General features: G+C 36.3%; 1 protein-coding gene and 1 long non-coding RNA gene across 3 annotated transcripts in view; one reads left to right on the forward strand and one right to left on the reverse strand.

Annotated features, from left to right (window-relative positions):
* Nucleotides 1–19,212, forward strand: part of LOC139158962 (uncharacterized) — a 61,617-nt gene that overhangs the window by 34,719 nt on the left and 7,686 nt on the right. The gene's annotated exons all lie outside the window — the stretch shown is intronic.
* The window catches only part of DIRAS2 (DIRAS family GTPase 2), a 35,063-nt gene that overhangs the window by 15,152 nt on the left and 699 nt on the right, over nt 1–19,212 (reverse strand). The window contains exons 1-2 of one of the 2 annotated variants that reach the window (XM_070736296.1): nt 5,310–5,397; nt 5,078–5,117 (exon numbers count right to left, since the gene is read on the reverse strand). The exons of the other annotated variant lie outside the window; for it this stretch is intronic. The gene's annotated coding sequence lies outside the window, so the exon portion shown is untranslated. Of the gene's footprint in view, nt 1–5,077; nt 5,118–5,309; nt 5,398–19,212 lie in introns of those variants that run through there. 2 annotated transcript variants of the gene reach the window in all.

Here is a 19,212-nt window from a genome sequence, read left to right on the forward strand (position 1 = left end):
AAACATGTGAACTTTAAAGAAAATATAAAAGCAAGAAAAATGCAGAAAAAAGAATAAGACAATATGGTGCAAGTGAATAAATCACAGATTTAAAATTGTTTTAGAGAATATACCCTTGTAACATGCTGCTAATTAGTTGTAAATAGTTAAGTATATTTTATATAACATTTAAAATGCAAACAATTACCAGTAAATTAAAAACAAACATCAAGAATCATGTTTAATGTAATATAGATTACTGAATAAATTCAATAAAATCTTACATCAGCATAGACATCTAATAAATAATAATAATAATAATAATAATAATAATAATAATAATAATAATAATAATTATTATTATTATTATTATTATTATTATTATTATCATCATTATTATTATCATTATCATTATTATTATTATCATTATTATTATCATTATTATTATTATTTATTAGATTTGTATGCCGATGTAAGATTTTATTGAATTTATTCAGTAATCTATATTACATTAAATAATAATAATAATAATTATTATTATTATTATTATTATTATTATTATTATTATTATGTAGTGGTAGTGGTAGTGGTAGCGGTAGCGGTAGTGGTAGTGGTAGTAGTAGTAGTAGTAGTAATAATAATAATAATAATATTATTATTATTATTATTATTACTACTACTACTACCACTACCACTACCACTACCACTACCACTACCACTACATAATAATAATAATAATAATAATAATAATAATAATAATAATAAATTCAATCCACCTTAGCAGTAATGGATTGCAAATCAATAGTGGTTCAAACTTGTGAGCACGTACAATTCTGTGAATGCACAGAAGCAGGGGGCGGAGCCTCCCGCTGCCACTGTTACCAGTTTGTACTGGTAGCAACCCACTGTTGCACATTAGTAAGAGTCTAATGTCCCTTCTGAAATTGGAATATATAGAATAAACACAAATGTGATTTATGGTGGCAATCCATGTATGATATTAATAGTCTAAGAGTGGTTTCAAGTTTAAGTTGAATTTTGTCTCAGGTTTACCCTTAAACTACAAAGTTTTGAAATTGAAGTACAATTTGTTAGTCATTCTTCAATTGAAGGGTTAGATTAATTCAGGATCCCATTAAGGTTTGGTAAGGTTCAATAAGAATGTTATAGATAGAAGAGAGAATTCAGCTTCTAGTATTTATCTCATTTTAACATGGATTGTTTTACAAAACTGCTACCAAAAACAAGTAATCCAACTAGGTCATAAAATGTCAGCAATTTACTGTGAACCTTAGATTGAAAGAAAATTGGTATAAGAAGTTATGATTACTAAAATAGCCGTTAAAAATTGTTGGAAATGAAAAGCCACTAATAATTAAAAAGTACCACTTTAGATTCTGAGGACTAGTAACCATTGATAACCAATTTAAGTGAAAGATGTTGCACATTCGAGGAAGGAACTTGATGCAAACTGAAACTTGATAAATTTTGGCTTAGAAAACATTTTAGAAAGAGGAAAAGGTACTAGCATTGTAGTGGCAGCTAATCCACTCTATTTCCACAGTCTTTATGCAAACTTTTTTTAATATAAATTTTTATTGCTTTTAAAAATAACAGAAAAAGAAAAAAACAAAAGGTATTCATACTACATATTTTGCTTTTCTCTGTTTGATTTTGACACTTATTTTAAAAAACTTATGCATTTTTACACTAATGGGCTGCCAAAATTTTTACCGCCACACTGTGGGTGTGGCTTATTTTGTGGGTATGGCCTGATGGTTATGTGACTGGGTAGGAGTGGCTTGCCACCCATGTGACCAGATGGGAGTGGCTTGAACTATCATCATCATCCAAGTGAACTGTTAAGTCCTCGACTTACAACCTCACCAGTGTCACTTGCTGGGGTGACAATTTGCTTTGCGTTTCCCCTGCTCTCCTTCTTGGGTTACCCCCTGCCTCAGGCTGGGTAGCTAGGTGAATGGGTGCCAATCAGCTCCATTTCCGCCAGTGGAACTGTGCTCCACCCCGTCCTGCCTGCTGCCCACCCTACATTTTTATAAAATTCCAACCTTAATGCAAAGTTTATTCTATTAGGTAAAAAAACAAAGAATACGCTGACAGGTCTCTCAGAAAATAAAAGTAAAAATAGGCAATAAATTTAGATAATTTTTCCTGCAATCTTTCCCTCAGATTTTAGAAATGATTTATATCTTTAGCTTCTCCCTTTGATCTAGATGCAGCAGAGATTGAAAAAATGAATTATCATTTTTTACAATTCAGATTGCAATAGCTATAGAGATGGTTATGAATGTAATTATTTGTGTCTTTTAACAAGCTAGACAGACAGACAGTAGATGGAGAGAACAATGACTCAATTTAGGGTAATTATCCAGTAGTTTTTATACACTGTTTATAACAATCAGGATAGAAGCATCACAGCTGCCTGATTATCTCTGTAGGAAACCATATGGTAGCTAAAGCAAAGAAAATACTAAATACTATATCTTAATCTTGGAATCTTGGAGAATGGTAAGATTCATTATGGAGCTGGCTGAATTTGTGGTTTTAAAGTTTGAATGCAGGAGTGGGTTCTAAATACCTCACTGCCAGTCCATTTCTGCGCCACTTGGCCACACCTCATTGGCCTGCACATGTGCAGTGCTGAAAAATCCACCTCCTCCCCCAAAAACCGCACATGCTCAGAAGATTTTTTAAAAAATGAATAATTTTTTAAAAAAAGATGACTACAGTACATCCATGGACTGGCACCGACCAAACTGGTGCCCTGTCTTAATAATCCAGATAATCATTTTTCAGAAGTTAATTTTAATTAAAGAGATATGGAAAACCAGCATTTTATGATTATTTTGTCCCTCATTATTTTTGCCCTTTCAAAAAGAATATGTGAAAATATTCATCATGATGTCACCAGCAGGTCGCTACAGTTTGGGCTCAATGGTCCAAACTAGGAGGAACCCACCTCTGACTTATCTTCCAATATAGATAGTCCTTGACTTAAAACAATTCATTTATTGACTGCTCAAAGTTACAATGGCACTTTTAAAAAAGTGATGTATTACCATTTTTAACACTTGCAACCATTGCAGCATCTCCATGGTCACATGATCAAAATTCAGACACTTGGCAAGTGACTCATATTTATAACAGTTGCAGAGTCCCAAGGTCATGTGACCACCTTGAGTAGCCCTCTGACAAGCAAAGTCAATGGGAAAGTCAGAATGCAATAGCCGTGTTACTAACTTAATAACTTTAGTGATTCTCTTATCAACTATGGGAAGAGACATCATAAAATGGTGCAAAATTCAAAGGTCTCACTTAGCAGCAGAAATTTCGGGCTGAATTGTGGTCATAAACTGAGGACTACTTTTTTATAGTTGCTTTTCCCACTGGAGCTATTCTGCAACATCTGGCACATTTTATTAATCGTGTAACACTAATTTCTTTTAATGGATCTCCCAAAAGTCAGCAAATATACTGAGGGCCCTCAGAAGCTTTGGGGTTGCAATTATCCATGCTGGTTGCATTAGATTGTGGTTTGTAGTCCAACGTGTGTGGTACAAATATTATAATCTCCCTAAACAGTTTCCCCCCCCAGATTGCTCATTATCACATAGAATTGGGGTTTGTTTTTTTAAATAAAATACTCTTGTAATAAAATTCCTCCAGTTTAAAGCTGTTTCACTTTATATAGTCCATATTAACGTTACAGATTTTTTTTAATGAAAGATTTTGATGACAGTGATACTTCACAACACTAAAAGAGAGCTTCAGAATCAGCAGATTTGAAAAAGAATAAATCATATGACTAATATGATAATATAAAATTATATAGTTTCTTTATTAAAAAAATATCCAAATTTGGTCCAGAGTAGCACATCCATACTAGATACGGTATTTCTTGCAGGCAATACTCTATGGACATATTGTCTTAATAACCTAGTGTAGAGTTAAAAAGTCTTCCCCAAGATTTTGACAAAAGATGACAGTATGGCTAAATTCAAATGCTTCTGTGTATGCATTTCTTCAATGGTTGGCTAGGATTTAAATTGAACATTTGGGCATCTCTGTGGAGCTGTAGTCCTTGCTTACAAATGATTGCATATAGTAAAATATAGTAAAATAAAAGCTATATTTTGCAGAATTTCACCCATGGCTATGCCTATGTTAATATTATGCTATGACATAGAAATAGAGTTGAGCATGGTGAGGGTTTCTTCTGAATATATAGATTTGTATAAATAGTGAAAAATTATCCAGAATTCATATCAATATCAGTCAACATTCATTTTTTTTATTAAAACAAGGAAGTTTATTACTCAAACTTTTAAAAAGTATGATCATGTGGAATAGAAACATAAATACCTATCAAGATAGGCACTTGTATTAAAACATGCAATGCCATAAACTGAAGATATGATTTTTCATATATTCTTTTTGAAAGGGCAAAAATAATGAGGAACAAAATAATAAAAAAAGGCTGATTTTCCCCTATCTCCTTGATTAAAATTAACTCCGGGAAAATGATTGTTTGGATTATTAAGACATGCCTTGACTTATAAATACAAAGGCATATCTAAAGATTGCTGTAAACATGCTATATTTTTGCTTAAGGTAAATATCCTTGTATCTGCTTCTTTCAGTTTGAATAAATTCAGACACATTTGCCAGGGCTTGTAAAGCTAAATTCCTGAGCCCGTCACTAAATATTCAGCACATTTTGAAAGATGCTGAGCTATATAAAGTTCCTTCTTGCAAAGCCTCTTTTTGCCTTTCAAAATCTATCTATCTCCAGTATCTATCTATCTATCTATCTATCTATCTATCTATCTATCTATCTATCTATCTATCTATCTATCTATCTCTATATGATCTCTCCCCACACCTTCTCCCCTTCCTTCAAAAATCATTCTCCCTTTTTTCTCTCCTATTTCTAATGCTTAGACAGAACTAAACATCCATTGCACATTTATTTCTTTAGATAAAAATCTGTAACATTCAGAGCATCATTATGTGTTCCTTGTAGAACAGACATTTACAAAAGGGTTCAATTTAAAGCAACAATAATATAGAAACTTACCTGAAGGAAATAAGTCTGACCTATACCATTCAGTTTTTGTCTGTCATAGTAGTAGAGAGATTTGGGGAAGAGAGAGAGAAAAATAGAGAGGATCAGAGTCTTTTTCTATGACAGAGAGCTGGCTGATTTTTTTCTATCCAGCTGAAACTCAGTTCCCTTTTCCTCTTTTATAAACAATCAGCAACTGTTCTGGGGGGGCTTTTTGCATTTTTCATGGGGCTCATGGGCTTACCTTCTGCCTTCCTATTTGGATGCTGGGGTTGTGGTTAATGCTAGTGCTGGGAGTGACAAGCTCCCTCCAGTCACACTCCTTCTTCCTCTCGCGGTGAACCAGCTGTAGCTTTAGCTGCTGCTTCAGCTGCTATTAGTACCTCAATGGCGACAGCAGATCTCATCTCAGCTTTTAACTGCCACCTACTGAATAAATAGGGGATGCACATCTTTTGCAAGGAGCTGCATTCTGCCTTTATACATTTATTTGGTGGCTGATTTCTGGTCACTCCTTTCTATCATGCAGGGAGTCTTCTAGAGCTCATAAGTATTATTCCAAGAACAGCTCTGGGTTGCATTGGATTCTCTGGATTCCAATTGTCTGGAAAGTAGATTTTTTTCTTCCAGCCTCAAAGCTCAGATGGAAGAAATCAGGATCAGAAACCACAGAATTTCAGCACCAGAAAACATAAAAAGTTGGCCAGTTCATAGCTTTGATTGGCAAAGGGTGTACATTTGTGGCAATTTGGAGGTGCAGATCTAATCACAGGTGAAAGTTCATCCTCTGGTAATTTTTGAATGCTCTTGGTGTGGAAATTCTAGTGTGCTAAACCAGGGGTGTCAAACTTGGTTTTATTGAGGGAAATTTAATTTAAAATTTAATTTAATTTAAAATTTAATTTAATTTAATTTAATTTAGTTTAGTTTAGTTTAGTTTAGTTTAATTTAATTTAATTTAATTTAATTTAATTTAATTTAATTTAATTTAATTTAATTTAATTTAATTTAATTTAATTTAATTTAATTTAATTTAATTTAATTTAATTTAATTTAATTTAATTTAATTTAATTTAATTTAATTTAATTTAATTTAATTTAATTTAATTTAATTTAATTTAATTTAATTTAATTTAATTTAATTTAATTTAATTTAATTTAATTTAATTTAATTTAATTTAATTTAATTTAATTTAATTTAATTTAATTTAATTTAATTTAATTTAATTTAATTTAATTTAATTTAATTTAATTTAATTTAATTTAATTTAATTTAATTTAATTTAATTTAATTTAATTTAATTTAATTTAATTTAATTTAATTTAATTTAATTTAATTTAATTTAATTTAATTTAATTTAATTTAATTTAATTTAATTTAATTTAATTTAATTTAATTTAATTTAATTTAATTTAATTTAATTTAATTTAATTTAATTTAATTTAATTTAATTTAATTTAATTTAATTTAATTTAATTTAATTTAATTTAATTTAATTTAATTTAATTTAATTTAATTTAATTTAATTTAATTTAATTTTTTAACTCAACTCAACTCAACTCAATTCAATTCAATTCAATTCAATTCAATTCAATTTATAACCACCCAACTCCTTGCAGACTCTGGGCAGCATACAGTAATAAAAATAATCTAGTATATAACAATATAACAACATGATAAAACAGTAACAATGTAAAGCAGTTTTAAAACCCCAAAATAAAACAATCATTCAACAACATTCATATTTCTAGGGCCGGAGCTGGTTGGCCTTGCTCAATAGCCCCAGGTCCTCCGGAAGAGCCATGTTTTCACAGCCTTTCAGAACGGTAGGAGAGTGGTGGCAATATGCATCACCAGGGGCAGTTGAATCCACAGAGCCAGAGCCACTACAGAGAAGGCGTTCCCTCTTGCCAACTAAGTCAGCCACTAGGAGCTAATCATTTCTGAGTCTATGCAGAGAGTTGAAACTGAAAGTTAAGCTTAAGGCTGGGGTGGCACAGTAGTTGGAGCCGGGGTGTTGTAGTGGTTAGAGTACAGCACTGTAGGCTATTTCAGCTAACTGCTAGCTGTAGACACAACACTGAGGAATGCAACTGAGTTACAAGTCCCAGGTAGGACACGCATCTCTAAGCTCTCCCCACCCAAGATACCTTCCCTAGAAGTTCGTCCAGAGCAACTGATGCCCTGGCTGTGTTTGGAAGTTGAAACCCGGAGTTTGGGGAAAGAAAGAAAGATTTCTCCTGCTTTCCTTCCAGGCAGCCAATAGCAGAAGCCACTGAATGGAAAAAAAGTAAACATATGTATAAACAAATTGATTGTCTGTAACATTGATACCATAACATTCTTGAAGAAATGTTTGAAGTTTGAATGCAATATTTGATAAGAGCTAGAACAATTTTGCCTTAGAAGGCTGTAATTGGTTTACAGACATAATTCCTAATTTTCTATTTGCTCTAGTCATTATTTAGAATTATGAAATTTCAAGTCCATACAGTTGGAAGACTGTCCAGGTTTGAGAAGATTAAACCAGAACATAACAACATAACATAATTTTAAAATAACTATTTTGCTCTGTGTTCGCATGGTGTAAATTGTGCACTTGTGCCAGATACCATGGTAGAATTACATAATTTGTTCAATGATATCATAATACATGTCATCATCTTGGTGTCATCATGGCTTGTTTTGGATACTGCTGCATCCCAGTTATCTTTCAGTCTAAACTCATTGGGATATTTACTAATAGAATACAGTACTCACCTTTTTCTTCATTTTCTAAGGCTGAATTCAGACAGCACCATAACTGGGTTAATTAAAAACCTAGCAGCCTCATTTGCACAATATACTAAGCACTCATTTTTTAACATCGTTAATGCAGTCATAATTTAGCGTGTTGTGCAAACAGAACGTCTTGGGTTTATTTCTCATTCAATATACTGTGTCAGCCTTGTATGTGGATGAATTTATTAAATGAATCGAGTGGATTATGTAAACACCATCTCAGAACGCTTGAGCGGCCTGTATGGTCGGTTTGCAAAATGTCACTTCCTATTTATTCATTCTTTTAATTAAAAGAAACTAATGAAAATAGTAACAGGTGGGACAAAGAGCCTGGCAAATCCCAAAAGAACTGTCCACCGAGCTGTCGTTGCCTATTCCTGCAGGAAATCTATGACCAATTGCTTCAGAAACGAGAATATGCTTTCTCTTCTTCAAACATCTGCCCTTTTGTGAAAATGAAGCCAAAAATGGAGCCATGGTGTATACAAATATTCATTCTCCAAATTTAATTCAGCACTGGTGTAACTAGCTAACTGTATTTCTGCATAAGCTGACTCCTTGCTGACATCTAGACAAAGGATGAAAAATGCCCCCTCCAATGGAATATTAGAGGTTCATTTATTTAAGTTTTACTTAAACATTTTGAGAAGATTAGAAAATGAGGCAAATAAGTGCATTCATAAATTAACAAAACAAAAAGGCTATTTTAAAAAAAATTAGGATGCTTTAACTCAAGAACCCAGATATGAAACCCAGCAGTTTAATTTGGCTTAGCAAGTTAAAAAATACATCTATCTGTCTGTCTGTCTGTTTGTTTACTGACTGACTGACTGACTGACTGACTGACTGACTGACTGACTGGCTGGCTGGCTGGCTGGCTGGCTGGCTGGCTGGCTGGCTGGCTGGCTGGCTTACTTACTTACTTACTTACTTACTTACTTACTTACTTACTTACTTACTTACTTACTTACTTACTTACTTACTTATTTTTAATTGGACTTTTATGCTGCCCCTCTCTGGATACCTGTGATGCTACCAAAGTAGTATCTGTATTCAGCCCCCCCAAGGAAACATTGAAAAATGAACTGCTTTATCAAATATAAGTGATGAAACCCACAAATCCAAGAAATCGCTGTTTGAATATGATATGCACAGATTGAAGAATTATGGACTTTGAATTCTCCCAGACACAGCTGTTGCCCGATATCCAGTGAAGGGCTACCAATTTTTTTTACTACCACACTGTGGGCATGGCTTATACAGGACGCCATGCGTTTTCTTTCAACATCTTTCAGTGAAAATTAGGTGCTCTGGGGTGGAGTTCCACTTTTGCTACCCCATTGCGTTCCCCCCCTCATCCTGGCAGTAGCCCACCGCGGCCGATATTCCATGTATATCGTAACTTACGATTCGTAAGTGAATTGCTTCCACTTTGAAAATATTGGCTTCTGCCGGATAGAAATGATTTTGCCTAAGGGGATCAATTCTCCATTATTATCAGATACTCCAGGATCCTAGGAGCAAACTCAGGAAAGAGCCTCAGCAAAATGAAAGGCCCAGCTCAGGTACTCAGTTCCAATAACAATAAGAGCCATCTTGGCAGCCAACATTAATGAACATTTCTGGAATCAGCTTGGCTCAAATATATATATTTTGTTGCTGTTGTTTGGATTTAACTGTTTAACTGTTTGTATTTAAGAAGAACCATTTGTCTAATCACTTGGAACTGTAATAAAATCATCTCGCAGTATTATGGATTGGATTTTTGGTTTTCCCCAATCTTTATTTTTTTTTAACAAAGAATGTAAATTGAGATTCCGTGTGTCTCTGATTATCTAATTGGGTGCCTACTATTTCTAGATGCTCATGCAGAGTTTCTTCAATCCTAATTATTTGCTCACCTATAACTCATGTTAAAAATGTTTATTTGACAGTTCTCTTTCCCATTTCAGTTAAAGATAGGCTTTTATACTTATTGTGTTTACTTCATTCTATTCATTACAATGGAGAAATTTTAAAATTTAACAGTGGGAGATGGAAGAAGGAGGGAGGGGGGGAAAGGAGAAAAGGATAAAAAGGGAAATAGGAACTTTTAGTCCTAGAATATAAAGTATGGAATCTGTCATGGTTAGCTCTGGTCCAGCTCCTGCCCCAAGGACTGTGGATGTGGGGGAGACATCCACATGCCGCAGGCCTGTTTTGCTCCCGGTGGAATCTGCTGATGAAGGCTCCTCTGACCAAGAAGACATGAGTGACAGGGAGGAGGAGAGTGTGGCAGACAGCTCAGAAGGAGATCAATTATCTAGATTTTCCTTGGATTCAGAACAAGAGTTAATGATACAGCCATGCATGCGGAGAGCGATGCATAGGCAGCAGCAACTGAGAGATTATTATCAAAGAAAATGAGGCCACCTAGTTGGGTGGGGCTGTGGTAATTAGTGAGGTTGCTACAAAGAGCAGGGTGTGGGTTTGGCCATTGTGGAGGATTATCTGATCATTGTGTTTCGTGCCTGCCTTGCTGACTTAGACCTTGGTGTATTGCTTTTTCCCCACTTTGAAACTAAAGCAGAGCAAAGTGTGTTTCACTTTGTGAAAGAAGAAGGACTGTGAATTGCCTCACAGCTGCAAGCTAAGTATCTCAGAACTGATAAGGGACTTGTACCAATTACCAGGTTGTTTGGAGACAAGTGCTCTTTGCTATACAAAAAGAGGGCTTAGTTTAAGTGAATTTTCGTTATAAAGAACATTGTTTTGAATTTTCAAATGTGTGTGTGTCTGAAATTGGTACCTGTGAATTTTCGGGAAGATTCTACCAGAGAGCCCGACAGAACAGAATCTATTTTGATTCACTTCTCCGGGTCCCATCAACAAAACAATGTCGTTTGGTGGGGCCCAGGGGAAGAGCCTTCTCTGTGGTGGCCCCGGCCCTCTGGAACCAACTCCCCCCGGAGATTAGAATTGCCCCCACCCTCCTCGCCTTTTGTAAACCCACCTCTGCCGTCAGGCATGGGGGAACTGAGATGGGGGAACTGAGATATTCTTTCCCCCTAGGCCTTTACAATTTATGTATGGTATGTTTGTTTGTATGTATGTTTGGTTTTACAATAAGGGTTTTTAGCTGTTTTTGTATTGGATTTACATGCTGTCTTTTATTACTGTTGTTAGCCGCCCCGAGTCTCCGGAGAGGGGCGGCATACAAATCCAATAAATAAATAAATAAATAGATAGATAGATAGATAGATAGATAGATAGATAGATAGATAGATAGACAGACAGACAGACAGACAGACAGACAGACAAACAAACAAACAAACAAATTTATATAAATAGAAATAAGAAAGAAATCTTTAGAGGAAATGCATATTACATAACAACAAATAAATAATAAATAAAAATAAATAAGATTAAAGTTGTGATTGAAATAGAAACTGCAGAATTAATAAAGACAGATAGACAACATGGTTAGCTTTGGAGAGCAACTGGATTAGAGGCTTTTTGAGCATCACCAGGAAGAGAAATATAAGCATCCCCATCCTGCACACCCGTCCCCATCTGATTTCATCCCTCCCTTGGCTCTGTAGGCATTCACACCTCCACTCCTACCCTACTTGCAAATGTATGCAAGAACATATATATATAAATACATAACCTTATAGATGGAGAAATGTCTCATCATCACCTAGGCTTCAACATCATCTGGGTAATCAGGGAATTTGAGTCAGGATTCAGTTGAAAATAAGAATCTTCCATGCCCACTTTTTCCCCCAAAATCCTGTACTATAAACCTAACTGTTCTTATGAACAGTAAGGACTCTAAGTTATATCTTGACTATTACATGTTCGTTTTGCTAGCAAAAGCTCTAACTCTCCTCCACATTATCCATGTGAATTTTATTAATTTATTTATTTATTAATCAGATTTATATGCCGTCCCTCTCTAAGGAATAATGTGGAATCAGTGGTAAAATCTACTTACCTTCCCTACCGGTTTGGAAGCATGTGATTTTCACCCTCTGCACATGCAGAAAGCTTTGCACATGTGCAGAGGGTTAAAAAAAGGAAATGGTGGTATCCAGGTGGGTGGGTGGGTGGAGCCTCACATTGCCGGTGCTACCAGTTCTCCGAACCACCACGGCCGCCGATATCAGTATGCCCAAACCTGGCCGAACTGGTAGCCAAACTGGTAGCCCTACATGGCATCGGACCAGAGTACCTATGAGACCGCCTTCTGCCACACAAATCCCAGCAGCCGATTAGGTCCCACAGAGTTGGCCTTCTCCGGGGTCCTGTCGACAAAACAATGCCATCTGGCGGGACCCAGGGGAAGAGCCTTCTCTGTTGTGGCCCTGGCCCTCTGGAATAAACTCTCCCGAAAATTCAAACTGCCCCCACCCTCCTCGCCTTCCATAAAATGTTGAAGACTCATCTTTGCTGCCAGGTGTGGGGGAATTAATCTCCCCCTCCTTCTTTTTCGCTGACCTTTATTATGTTTATGTTCAGTCGCCCTGAGTGTGTATGTTTGTGTAGTAGATAGGTTTTTTATAACAATGTATTTTAAATTAGTTTTTTTTTAAAAAAAATTAACATTAGATTTGTACTTCATGGCACCAGACCAGAATATCTCCGAGACCGCCTTCTGCTGCACGAATCCCAGCAACCGATTGGGTCCCACAGAGTGGGCCTTCTCTGGGTCCCGTCAACTAAAGAATGTTGTTTGGGGGGCCCCAGGGGAAGAGCCTTCTCTGTGGCGGTCCCGACTCTCTGGAACCAGCTCCCCCCAGAGATTAGAACTGCCCCTACCCCCCTCGCCTTTTGTAAACTCCTCAAAACCCACCTTTGTCGTCAGGCATGGGGGAACTGAGATATCTCCCCCGGGCCTATACAATTTATGTATGGTATGTTTGTACGTATGTCTGCTTAATAATGGGGTTTTAAAAATATTTTAAATTGTAAATTATTAGATTTGTTATGAACTGTTTTATTGTGTTGTGAGCCGCCCCGAGTCTACGGAGAGGGGTGGCATACAAATCTAATAAATTATTATTATTGTTGTTGTTGTTGTTGTTGTTGTTGTTATTGTTATTATTAATAATATTATTATTATTATTATTATTATTATTATTATTATTATGTCTATGGAGAGGGGCAGCATACAAATCTAATAAATAAATAAATAAATAATTTCACCCCTGAGTTGAACTAGTCTTTACATAGGCTTGTCAGCAAAAACACTACATCTCTCTGACCTGACATACCTTCTGAAATGGTGCAGCCCACCCAATTGATAAATACCCTACTTTGAAGGGGTTACAGTCCAATTGATCTGTGACTGTGACTTATGAGGATTAGATCTAAGACAACTAGGGTGGAATGGGGGCAGGGAAACCTGCATTACTGCAGAGGCAACTTTTCAGATTAACGTCAGGCACTGCCTGTTAATCTTTCTGCCAAGTGATTTGGGTTCCTGTGATTGCACAGCTCTTGAAACAAACATCTGTCATATTTTAAAAATTAGAGCTCTGTGTTTCAAAACTGCCCTAAAAATAACACTGTCCTAGTTTCAAGCCTCCTTCTAAAAGCTAAGTTAAAAGGCAGCACACCCACTATCTGTGTGAAATCTTTAAACAGATTCCTATTCATGTCTTTATTTTAAAAGACAGCTTGGAATTGATAGCCTTGGTATCTGAGATGACTGTTTGTGGCAAAAAGCCCAAAACCCATAGGAACATTCTGGTTTGTCAGCATTTTGCTAAAGAAAGAACCGTATTTTCCTGAAGTAGAGGGAGAAGAAGCTCAGAAACCCACTGAATGCGTTCTACAAATGTCCATTTTTATCTCCTCCTGCCTCACCTAGGTAAACAGAACAGTAGATATTATTCATCTTTTTGAATGTGAAAAGATCCTTAATATGCAATTCCTTCTATAGCCTTTTCATCCCAAAGGCCATGTTCTATCAAGGATTAAGCTTCCAAGAGCATGTAGCCTTTTGCAATATCAGACAAGGGAAGACATGCAACAAAAATATATTGTGGTGCAGGTTATTTTATAGTTGTTTATGACACAGGTATGAAAAGTGTTGAATATGCAATGACTAATATGTAAATAGAAACATAGAAGACTGACGGCAGAAAAAGACCTCATGGTCCATCTAGTCTGCCCTTATACTATTTCCTGTATTTTATCTTACAATGGATATATGTTTATCCCAGACATGTTTAAATTCAGTTACTGTGGATTTACCAACCACGTCTGCTGGAAGTTTGTTCCAAGGATCTACTACTCTTTCAGTAAAATAATATTTTCTCATGTTGCCCTTGATCTTTCCCCCAACTAACTTCAGATTGTGTCCCCTTGTTCTTGTGTTCACTTTCCTATTAAAAACACTTCCCTCCTGAACCTTATTTAACCCTTTAACATATTTAAATATTTCAATCATGTCCCCCCTTTTCCTTCTGTCCTCCAGACTATACAGATTGAGTTCATTAAGTCTTTCTTGATACGTTTTAAATAGTTTGGGATTTAAATACTGGATAATGATTGGTTGTTTGCTGAGCGGGAGATTTGAAATACTGTCAGTTACTTTGGGTGGGAAGCCAAAGGGATATAAGAACAATAGCCCAGAGCCATTTGCTTTGTTCACCAATTACATTGTAGCGGTTGGTGAGACAATGTTACTCCTGTAGCTCAAACAATAAACTATGAAGATTCCGAGCGCCTAAGCTCTGTTTATTTCAAAAAGGTAGAGCTTTCATTAGGACATCATGGAGCATGCTCCAGTATATTAACATTGTCATGGTAAGGATGCCTCTACAGGAGCAATATGGCAGCAGAGATTGAAATTAACAAACTACAATTGCACACAGCTGTATATTGAATAATCCGTCATTCACACATGCAAACTCATCTGCACCAACTTCAGTTCTACAACTTTGATTAATTCCACAAGAAGTTATCTAAAAATCAGGCCTGAGTTGACATTAATATGCAAATAATATTCAGACCTATTAATCCTTTTCTCCAAATCCAGACTAAACCATTAATATTCTGAACCAATTCTTGAGTATAATAAGAACTAGAAGAGGGTCAGTACATTTTGACTCCGTCAAGCAAAATGGTGAGACTGTCAGCATTAGGAGTGTGAAATCTGCTATGGATTTCTATGGCAACAGATTGTAATATCTGCCAAATAGATTTTGCAACAGTTCAGAAGACTGTACTGAAGAAGGCATAGTAGCAATTGGCTTTTACTGGTCAATAGCTCACTTCCAAAACATTCATTCATTCATTCATTCATTCATTCATTCATTCATTTATTTATTGGATTTGTATGCCGCCCCTCTCCATAGACTCGGGGCGGCTAACAACAGTGGTAAAAACAACATGCGACAATCCAATACTAAAGCAGCTAAAAACCCTTATTTTAAAACCAATCATACATACACACATACCATATATAAATTGTAGAAGCCTAGGGGGAAAGAATATCTCAGTTCCCCCATGCCTGACGACAGAGGTGGGTTTTAAGAAGCTTACAAAAGGCAAGAAGGGTGGGGGCTATTCTAATCTCTGGGGGGAGTTGGTTCCAGAGGGCCGGGGCCACCACAGAGAAGGCTCCAACAACCCTTTCTTTTTAATGAACTACATACAAAAGAGGTCCTATGTTAATTACTGTATAAAGGAAAGTACCCTGAGAAGATTTATATTATAAAACCATTTCCAGAAAATTGATATAACAATGAGAAATTTGCATTAAATGAAAATTTATTTATTTTTATTTTATTTATTCGATTTTTTTATGCCACCCTTCTCCTTAGACTCAGGGCGGCTTACATGTTAGCAATAGCACTTTTTAACAGAGCCAGCATATTGCCCCCACAATCCGGCTCTTTTTTACCCACCTTGGAAGGGTGGAAGGCTGAGTCAACCTTGAGCCGGTGATGAGATTACAGAAATAATTATGTTAACTACCAATGTTAGGAATTATATGCCCAAACTCCATAGGCAAGGAAACCTACGAATATAAACTGACACAAATCTTTTAAAAAATCATTAGAAAAACAAACCAAAATGCTTCCATCAAGAGTGGGTTCCCCTTACCTTCACCATTGGTTCGCGTTGCGGCGTTTCACGCATGTGTGCTTGATATGCTTGAGCACATGCACTGCTCCCTTCATGCAATTCTGTTTCCGCACATGCTCAGTAGCTATAATCAGCCTGAAACACAGCTGAAGAGCTGATCAGCTGGGCTTCGGGCAAAAGAATAAAGGTAAGTATAATCCCGGGGGCAGGTGGGAGGGCCCTTTTTCAAGCAGCAGCAGAGGAAAAAACATCCAAACAATAAAAGATTCAGAACCCCCTCCCCCCAAAAAAATTGGTGGTGCCCACAGACTGGCACTGACCAAACTGAATCCATGAGGCCATTGTGACATCACCAGGGGTTTGCTACCTGTTGGCCAATCCAGTCTGAATGGGAAGGAACCCATCCTGGCTTCCATGCTGAGCTTCATAGGAAAAGAGATTGTTATACTTATGCTTATTTATAAACATAGAAACATAGAAGACTGACGGCAGAAAAAGACCTCATGGTCCATCTAGTCTGCCCTTATACTATTTCCTGTATTTTATCTTACAATGGATATATGTTTATCCCAGGCATGTTTAAATTCAGTGACTGTGGATTTACCAATTTATTTCTTTATTAGAGTTGGAAAGGACCTTGCAGGTCATCTAGCTATCGTGGGGTTACCTAGGTTTGCCCACGTCTCTCCAACACAGCATTGACTGCCGATCAGTTTCCGGTCACAATTCAAAGTGTTGGTAATGGCCTTTAAAGCCCTACATGGCATCGGACCAGAATACCTCTGGAACCGTCTTATGCCGCATGAATCCCAGCGGCCGATTAGGTCCCACAGAGTTGGCCTTCTCCGGGTCCTGTCGACTAAACAATGTCGTCTGGGGGGCCCCAGGGGAAGAGCCTTCTCTGTGGTGGCCCCGGCCCTCTGGAATCAACTCCCCCCAGAGATCAGAACTGCCCCCACCCTCCTTGTCTTTCGCAAACTACTTAAGACCCACCTATATCGCCAGGCATGGAGAAATTGAGATATCTCCCCCAGGCTTTTTATAGTTTTATGTATAGAATGCGTGTGTTGCATGGTTTTTTAAATGATGGGTTTTTAGATGTTTTTTAATATTAGATTTGTTTACATTGTCACACTGTTTTATTATTGTTGTGAGCCGCCTGGAGTCTTCGGAGAGGGGCGGCATACAAATCTAATAAATAATAATAATAATAATAATAATAATAATTATTATTATTATTATTATTATTATTATTATTATTATTATTATTCTCTAGTCCAACCCCCTGCTCAAGCAGGATTTCCTACACCATTTGAGACAGATGGCAGTCCAATCTCCCCTTGATGGTCGCAAGTGTTAGGGCTCTCACGACTTCTGCTGGCAAACTGTTCCACTGGTTGACCGTTCTCACCGTCAGAAAGTTTTTCCTCACTTCCAGACTATATCTCTCCTTGGTCAGCTTTCATTCATTATTCCTTGTTTGACTTTCTGGTGGCTTGGAAAACAGCCTGACCCCCCTCCTCTCTGTAGCATCCCCTCAAGTATTGGAACACTGCTATCATGTTGCCCCTGGTCCTTCTCTTCACTAGACTGGCCAAGCTCAGTTCCTGCAACCGTTCTTCATATGTTTTATTTTCCAGACGCTTTATCATCCTGGTTGCTCTCTTCTGCACTTTCTCTAGAATGCACATCCCAGATGAACAGGGCCTAATGGAATTCCACAGAAATCTGCTTAGCAGAATTCTAGGATACAACATTAGTTCTAGAGTTTGAACTCTGTCCAAAACAGTTGGGTTGGCAATGTATGAACCAACAATATGCATTATAACTGAGCTACTGTATGTCTGTTTAGCAGAGGTGTTGCAGACTGCCACAAGAGGGAGCTAGAGTTCATTGCTTATTTCTCTGAGTCATCCTCTTTGTTTCTCTTTATCTGGCTACTTACTGTTAATGGCTACTCACTGTTAAATTAGCTCTGCAATATCTCTGTATTGTAGTTATATATTATAGCAAAAATGTGTTTAGGACTGATATCTTTGTTTGCTAATTATGACAAAGACAACTGGTAAGAAAGACTATGTACTTGGTAATATTTGGATTATTATTATTATTATTATTATTATTATTATTATTATTATTATTATTTATTGGATTTGTATGCCGCCCCTCTCCGCAGACTCGGGGTGGATTGCTATTCGGACTTATTATGTGTATGACTTTAGACTGTTTATCTGAATATGCTATTTCTCAAAGTAAACTTTAATTCAAGTTAGTATATCTCTGTGTGGCTGAGTAGTTAGTCATAACTAATCTCAATTTAAACGTTTCTGTGTGTGCACAGCCTTGGTAAACAAGGATTACTCTGCTTATACATTAACATACACAAAAGCCTTAAAGCAATTTTAGCATTTTAGATTGCCTTACCATATGCAACTTGAATAGCCTGGTCATAGGAATTATTATTATTATTATTATTATTATTATTATTATTATTATTATTATTAATTACATTTGTATGCTGCCCTTCTCCGTAGACATGTTCATGACAATCTGACAATAGGTTTATATTACAAGGTTGCGGTTTCATTTCATTACAGGAGAAAATTATTCTAGATACTTTTCTCACAACTGTACCATGCTATCGAAAAAGAAACCAAATGTAGAGGTTTGGACAGTTCTTTCCTGTAAAAGAGGAACATATATCTTTGAAAGTCTTCCTGCTATAACCCTTTGAACCCAAAAGAAAAGGTGACACATTTTTTTCCAGACAGAAAAAAATGAGGTTTAATAAACAGATGTGACCATTTCACATAAACATTTGCTGCCTCAACATCATGCCTTTCCAATATATAAACATGTGATATATACAGAAACTCGGTATCATGTATAAGTGCAAAATGCAATTTCAGGACAAAATTTCTGCACTTCCATATTTCTGTTTCTGTTAGGTCAAAGGGACTATTGCTGTTGACCTGCATTTTTATAATGTGCTTTGCTGAGAAAAGGGATATTCCGAAGTATAAATATATTTTGTAAAAGCAGTGCTTTGCTAGAAAAATATCCTTTTGCTTCAGAGTAGAACTTGCCTCCCTCTCTTAACAAATATTTAAGAAAGGCCACATTTTGGTTCAAAATGATTGGGGGGTGGGGGGCAGTGTTCCTTCTAATTGTTTTGGGGGGTGGGCAGAAAAGTATAGTGCCTGAGCGGCAGTCCCTTCAGGACTGGGCGGCACATAAATAATAAATAAATGAATGAATGAATGAATGAATGAATGAATGAATGAAT

The sequence above is a fragment of the Erythrolamprus reginae genome, chromosome 2 (assembly GCF_031021105.1).
Source record: "Erythrolamprus reginae isolate rEryReg1 chromosome 2, rEryReg1.hap1, whole genome shotgun sequence".
In the NCBI taxonomy this organism is placed as follows: domain Eukaryota; kingdom Metazoa; phylum Chordata; class Lepidosauria; order Squamata; family Dipsadidae; genus Erythrolamprus; species Erythrolamprus reginae.